Consider the following 7,500-nt stretch of genomic DNA (forward strand, 5'->3'; position numbering starts at 1 on the left):
TGAATCAATTAAGTAAAATTAAATCAAAATTAATTTATCACAAAATGAAAAAAAATAATTCAATCAAAATTCAAAAGTGTTAGACAATAATTAAAGTTGGAAGTTAATTCACAAGTGCTAAACAACAATAAAACTTGAAAAAAATTCTAAGTAAATTAAATTAATTCACAAGTGTTAAATTCAATTAAATGTGCAACGATTACTAATTGAAAACAACTAAGTTAATTAAATTGTGAATGCAAATGAAAACACAGAAAAATGTGGAAAATACCAAAATTGTAAAAAGCACTAATCACAGAATATAAAATAAAAACACACACTTCAATAACAAAAAATGAGTAAATGCACACAAAAAAATAACTTCAAATGAAATAAACGCAAAATATAAACATTTGCTATGCGTAAAAATTGAAATTGTTTCACTCAAACCACTGTAACTATTAGTTCTCTAAACCACTGTAATCATTAGTTGCAACTCATAGAAGTATAACACTTTACCTCGGCACCAATTCCTTTCTGCTGCAGCTTGTTTCACAATTTCACCACACAATATTTCTCAAATGAAAATAAAAGGCGCCATTACACACTTGTTTGTTCAAATTCCACAAAAATCACTAAATAATCCTCTAAGAAATATCAAATCTGAAATTTATATGAGTGACCAACAATTATGTACCCTAAAGTCTCTATGTTAATATTAAATCAAAAGTGGCGTGCGATAGAGAGAGAGAGAGAGAGAGAGAGAGAGAGAGAGAGAGAGAGAGAGAGAGAGAGAGGGAGATGTCTGAACGCCAGGGATTCAAAATCTGTAATGAAAGCTTTCTTACGGAAACTGGAAAATGGATCTGGGACAAAACGTTTTGGGCATGCGAAAGATGATGCAATCTTTCTAGAAGCTTCTAATATAACATAACTTTAGAGAAAAATTGTGAAATTTGCACGTTGGTTATCGACAAAGAAGTATGCGTCTGAGACGAATCATGTACATACGAGTCATGTATGTATTATGCTCAACAAAGACTTACTCGATCGAAGCAAAAGTCCCTATCAAACGTGATGACAGAATTCCCAAAACACAACGGAGACCTCGAGATCTCTTAATCAAAACATGTTGACAGTTAGGGAAACAACTCTAGTTTTGAACGGACAAAGATAATCTTTCTCTCTTTTTTCATTCTACGTTATATACTTTTAAATTATGTTATGCAGAATCTAAACATAAAACTCTGTATATAACATTTCATACAGTCTAGGAGAAGATATATGCATTTTGAAAGTAGTAACATATAATAATATGTAATTATATATATATATATATATATATATATATATATATATATATATATATATATATATATATATATTGTGACAATCTCTAACCTTTTGTTGGCGCCTTCACAAAATTAATATTAATGACACTATGCTCAGACTCCAGAAACAACACATATATTACTAAGAATGGTATAATAATGAGTGACCAGCTCAAATACAAATGTGAGTTACATTACGTTAATGAAACAGTCTCGCGAATGTGTGAGAGAGAGAGAGAGAGAGAGAGAGAGAGAGATTTCTCCCTAACGCACCAAACCAGGTATCGGAATCGAATGAATAGTTCTCTATCCCCGTAAGCGTATGGGCATATGGGGCGATTAGCATCGAGTTCAAGACAAAAATATATTACGTCATCTCTCTATGTTAAACATGAATAACATCATTGTAGGTAAGGTTCATGAAGGGCTCGATGCTGCCTGGGAGGTCCCTACACATGTTTGCACGGATAAAGAAATCAGCTGGCTCAGACATTCTCAAGATGTGAATAACAACCTTCTCTATTACTCTTTCTCTCTGTCTTACGTATGTTTTTCCTCTCTCCGCCTTATGTATGTTTAAAAATGAAAAGTTAACACTACTTAACATGTGTTATCTTTAAATGTGGGAATCTGAACACAAAAACATACATTTCATAACCTGATACACAGGTTCTGAGGTGAATTAATCATATTACCAAAATTATGATTGCATTGCAAAAGTTACATTATATGATTCCTCCCCCCAGAAGATTTTGAGGTCATGAGAAAGAATAATGATTCAAGGTTTGATCTAGATTCTCATGGGAGTTTGGTCGATCACATAGACCTAGGGAACTGATGAGACACTTGCTTATAAGAAACATGATGATTCAGTATTTGCACACATCCTGAGTGGACACTATAATTTTGTTTTTTTTTCCTCTTTGACCTATTATACAGAGCATAACAATATTTTTGAAATGGGAATAAGATGCATTTCCATTTTGTATGTAATTCTATTAAATATATCTCGGCCACTACGTAATGAAAATACATGAGGTCCAATCATTACTGCGATTGCCAATAATATTCTTAAACATAATGTGGTCACATGGTTAACCTAAGAATATAAATATGAATTAGTGAGGGATAATGCACGTGCTGAAATGTATACTAAAAATAATTCTTATGCTGAAAGGTATACAAAAGAAAATACTTGTGCTGAAAGGCATACAAAAGATAATATTTGTGCTGCAGCAATAAAAAAAAGATACACAGTTTCAAATCATGAAGCAACTTACAGATAGATTGGTAATTTGGAAATACTAATGCATTTCTAGTAGTTGTACATGACTCTCAATATGTGTGTAGGTTTGCACATATGGTTATATATATATGTGTGGTTATATACATATATATATATATATATATATATATATATATATATACATGATATAAATATATTATATATATATACATATATCATAAATATACGTACATATATACGTATATATATATATATATATATATATATATATATATATATATATTATATATATATATATATGTATATATGTACGTATATTTATGTATATATATATAGATATATATATATATATATATATATATATATATATATATATATATATATATATATATACAGTCCGCACCACGAAAACATATATATAAGTGTGAACCTCATATTTAACCATACATATCCAACATATATCTCTCATTTCTCACAAGGGTACCATTGCAAATTTGTTATATATATATATATATATATATATATATATAATATCTATATATATATATATATATATATATACATATATATATATATATATATATATATATATATATATATATATATATATATATATATAACAAATTTGCAATGGTACCCTTGTGAGAAATGAAAGATATATGTTGGATATGTATGGTTAAATATGAGGTTCACACTTATATATGTTTTCGTGGTGCGGACTGACGCACAGCTAGTTTGTTTGGAATCACAGAATTATTTTTAAATGATATGGTTTGTGGGATACATATGAATTAGCACAAACTACATTACATGCCAACCAAATACTAATACACTTTTCATCCATTCTCGAGTACAAAACAAGTCGACAGACTATGTAAAGTTATTAGTTTTATGTGACCCTTATGTCCCAGAGTTCCAAAGCGCAAAGCAACCTCTCTTGATCTTTACTGACGTTCCTTGGTTAGTCCTCTTTAATTTTCTTGGTCCAGCACCAAACGAATACCCACGTGACGATTATCATCACTAACTTGCATACACAAGGCTAGAAGTGAATAGTAGAATGTGGCTTCTTCAAACATGAAAACAGGATGGATGGGATCCATAGTATCCAAATCTTTGATAGTTTCAGCAACGGAAGGGTTGTATGGGAGGGAAGTGCTGCTGTATGGGTGGTCCCCCAGGTAAAGTTTGAGAAAATCGTTTTCCCTCTGACGATGGTGTTTATTCCATGGACAGTGTAGTTGGTCGTCGTCCCCACGCATCCGTCAGCCGCGATGAAAAGATAGGATGCCGCTGCTGAACCGTCTGGGTTAACGACGTCGAATTTCTCTGAAGAAAATCTTAGCCAGGTTCCGTTGTTCAGCCTGAGAGTGACCTTAGACTTGTCATGAGTGTACAAAAAATTCAAGCAGTGTTCTTGCGTATGGAACAAAGTTCCATTGAGTGCTAGGTCTAACTCACATGAACTCTCGGAAATATTCCGGAATTCAAAGGAGTCGGCCGTGCAAACCTCTTTATCCATGACTGTGTAACAATTAACGAACGATTCCAGGTCTTGGGCGACCATAAAAGTTTCCTTGTTAGGGAAAATTAATACGTAGGCGGACAGATTGGATATACCTGGTAATGAGCTATTCGACATGTACGTAGGAAAAGGAGAAATTTTATAGGATTCCTACGCATCAGAAGGATCAAAAGGGATATCAATTATGATTTTACTTTGCTCTACACTCACTGAGATTAAAGTATAGTAAATTTCAAGCTTATGTGATTTGATCAACGGAGTGTAACCGACTCTATCACGACCGTTATCTCTAATACTTGTTAAATCTTTGATGGGCAATAAGTGCGGTGACAGAACACCTTCATTAGCGAGTGTGATAGCTTCAACGTAATCTATGGATTTTTCAGTAAAATGAGAAACTTTATTGTATATATGATCCATCTTCGTATTATAGTATGATAATATGGCGAGCAAAGATTGAACGTCATGAACGTGATTTAAGTTACTTGAATGTTCGTTTACTACTGTAATGAGTTCGTTAATTGATTTAATTTGTTTATTGAGTTCAGAAAGGATTATTTCTTGTTCATGCTGTAATCCTTCCATTTTCTTGTTCTGATCGTTAATTTTAAGACGATTAGAGATACCCAAACCTAACCCCTCAGCAGAATCAAACAAATCAAGTGCGGCAAAGATGCTCGGGTTACATCTTTCAACACTGTTATGCGGCTCTGACCACTTAAGGAGGTCACGAACTAAACATTCCATGTCAGCCATCTTATTCTGCAATTCAAAGGACATTAACTCAGCAATACCCAAGGTGTTAGCGAGTGACTGTTCGTCGCATGGATGGAAGTTGGTTCTGTCCAATTGAATTAAGGATTCAACGAAAAGAGTCAGTTCAGATTTCAAATTGATTTCGCCATATACCCTACCACTGCACAAACGCATACGACACTTTTTGCCTACCTCAAATAAATGTACACACAGAAAATTATATATAAGTCACACAGCAAAAGATGAGAACAACATATACTCGTAAAACACAGTAAAAATATTAAAGTGATATCCCTGAAAAAAAAAGTTGCGGTATTTGAAAACTATTTTAGTATCTTTCTGGCTATTGTTAACATAGTTACATTATTTGTCGAGGTTGGGATTAATGGTAGGGGTAAGAATCTGTTGGGTTTTTCTTTGGTGTTGTTAACAGGACGATAAAAGGTTTTCTTAGCTCGTGAAATGGCTTTGCCAATAAAATGATCGGGGTACCTTAGTTCTCTGAAGGTTGATCGTATGAGCTGAATTTCTCCATCGACAAACTCCGGGTCACATATTTTAAATGCACGCAGGGCAAAGTTCATTACTACATTGCTCAGTATGGAATGACTAAAAATATATGTAACTTTCTGAGTTGGTTGTTTTGTTATACACAGAGAATTTAAATTTATGATTGTTGTGATTTTTAATGACTAGTACGTCCAAGGGACCTTACATCTAGCAATGTTGCAGCCACGTCACCAGGGGAACACCATGTAGCATCATCAGAACCCACAAGACGTTCCAGGAGAATAACAAACTGGAATTCGAACATCAACAACGGTATTACTTAGTTGGGCTGTTGAGCGCTTCCTTCATTTACATTCTTCGTTGTGGAATTGTTCTGTTTCAGAATTTACTTCGTCGAATTTTTAGTCATAATGTTCACTTGACTGAAGATGAACCTAGCAAAAAGTTCTAAAGCTTTTAATATCCATTAAAGAACATCAATTCTCACATCCATTGTGGACCTGCAACCATTATCATCGTTTGCGACAAGGAAAACTGCCCACAATTCATTTATTCCTTGCCCTCTGAGGAAGTTCTGAGAATGTAAGATTCACCTTAAGCAAATGTAAGTGTTGGCGGCATCACCACACATGTCCAATCCTTTGAGTGTGTCGCACACATGTTTATAGGACGTTTTGTTTTGCAGGTATTCTTGCTGCATCCCTACTTACTGTGAGGTGGATCTCCTGTTCCTTGTAAGAGCTCTGGTATATGTTCCGTGCTGCAAATCTCTACACGTGTCCCCGAACACGTTTTCCAGTGCTCCAAGCAACTGTTTCCAGTACTAGATGGGCCCTGGATGGTCATTAGGATCCTTGCTGGCGCCTTGAATTAGCAGATTAACTAGAAGTGTAAATACATCCCTTGTAAATTTAACCCTCAGAATTTTCCTTACACCTTTCCCTTGAATTTTTAATCTCCTCAGCCGACCATTTAATATTTACAAATCGAGTCCGAAGGTGGTCCTAAACTAGTCAGAGTAATTGTTATCCCTTTAAAACTCCTTCCAGTCTCCCATTTGTAGAAAAAATAATAAATCTCCTTTTCCACTCTCTCTGCTTCCTTCTCTGCTCTCTCTGCTTCTCTCTTCCCTTGGGCTATTCGTTCTTTCTCCTTCTCTGCTCTCTCTGCTTCCCTCTCTGTTTTTGCCCAGATCAGTAGGTCTGGGCGCTTAAATCCCATTTGTTTCCCCAAATTAGGAAGAGCCCTAAGCCCGTCGAGGGCACTGAATGTTCTGGACAAAATGATCTTCAGGGGAATATGGTTATTCCCGAGACTCAGTTTTATATGAGCTCTGTAACCCCAGAGTTGTGTTGAATGATTTGGTTCATTACGAATTAATAAAGCAAATTATTAGTCATAATAAAAGACTCAAGGTTATTCTGTCAGAGGTTTGGGAATCTAGTCTGGTAAGGACATATGCTGGAGCGAAAAGGAACTGATAATCACTGTGGAAGACAGGAAGTATAAATCAGGCAAAGACTTCAAATGCCAAAAGTTACACAAGAACTTGAAATGGACAGGCACAAAAGCCTTGGAATGGTAGACATAAAAAGCCTTGTAATGGTAGGCATAAAAAGCCTTGGAATTGCAGGCATGAAAGCCTTGGAATTGCAGGCACAAAAGCCTTTGAATTGCAGGCACAAGAGCCTTGGAAATTGCAGGCACTAAGCCATGGGATTTGCAGGCACAAGGCCTTAAATTTGAATGCACGATAACGTGGAATTGATTGATCATTGCTTGGATATAAAATTATTAGTTGGAATCTGAACCCACGAAAACGAGGAATTGATCGTTGCAAGGTCCTAAAATTAATAGTCACGAGGACTCAGAATTTGAACCCACATAAACGTTGAATTTAATATACACAACTCTTGATGCTAACTTAAAAAAAAATTAGGGCTTAGGTTGTCACAGACCGGCGCGATAGGTGGCAAACTCGCTTTGTAAAATAAATAATGATTATGGGAAAAATTTTACCACTGTGCGTCAAGCACACAGTAATAAGTGATAAATATTCTGTTTGCAAAGAGCAAGGAAATACTGGTATGTGCATAATGCATGCATGTAAGACCCTGGCTACGGTAATATTTCTCCCATGGGAGGAAGGAGAC

This window comes from Macrobrachium nipponense, chromosome 22 (genome assembly GCF_015104395.2).
Source record: "Macrobrachium nipponense isolate FS-2020 chromosome 22, ASM1510439v2, whole genome shotgun sequence".
In the NCBI taxonomy this organism is placed as follows: Eukaryota; Metazoa; Arthropoda; class Malacostraca; order Decapoda; family Palaemonidae; genus Macrobrachium; species Macrobrachium nipponense.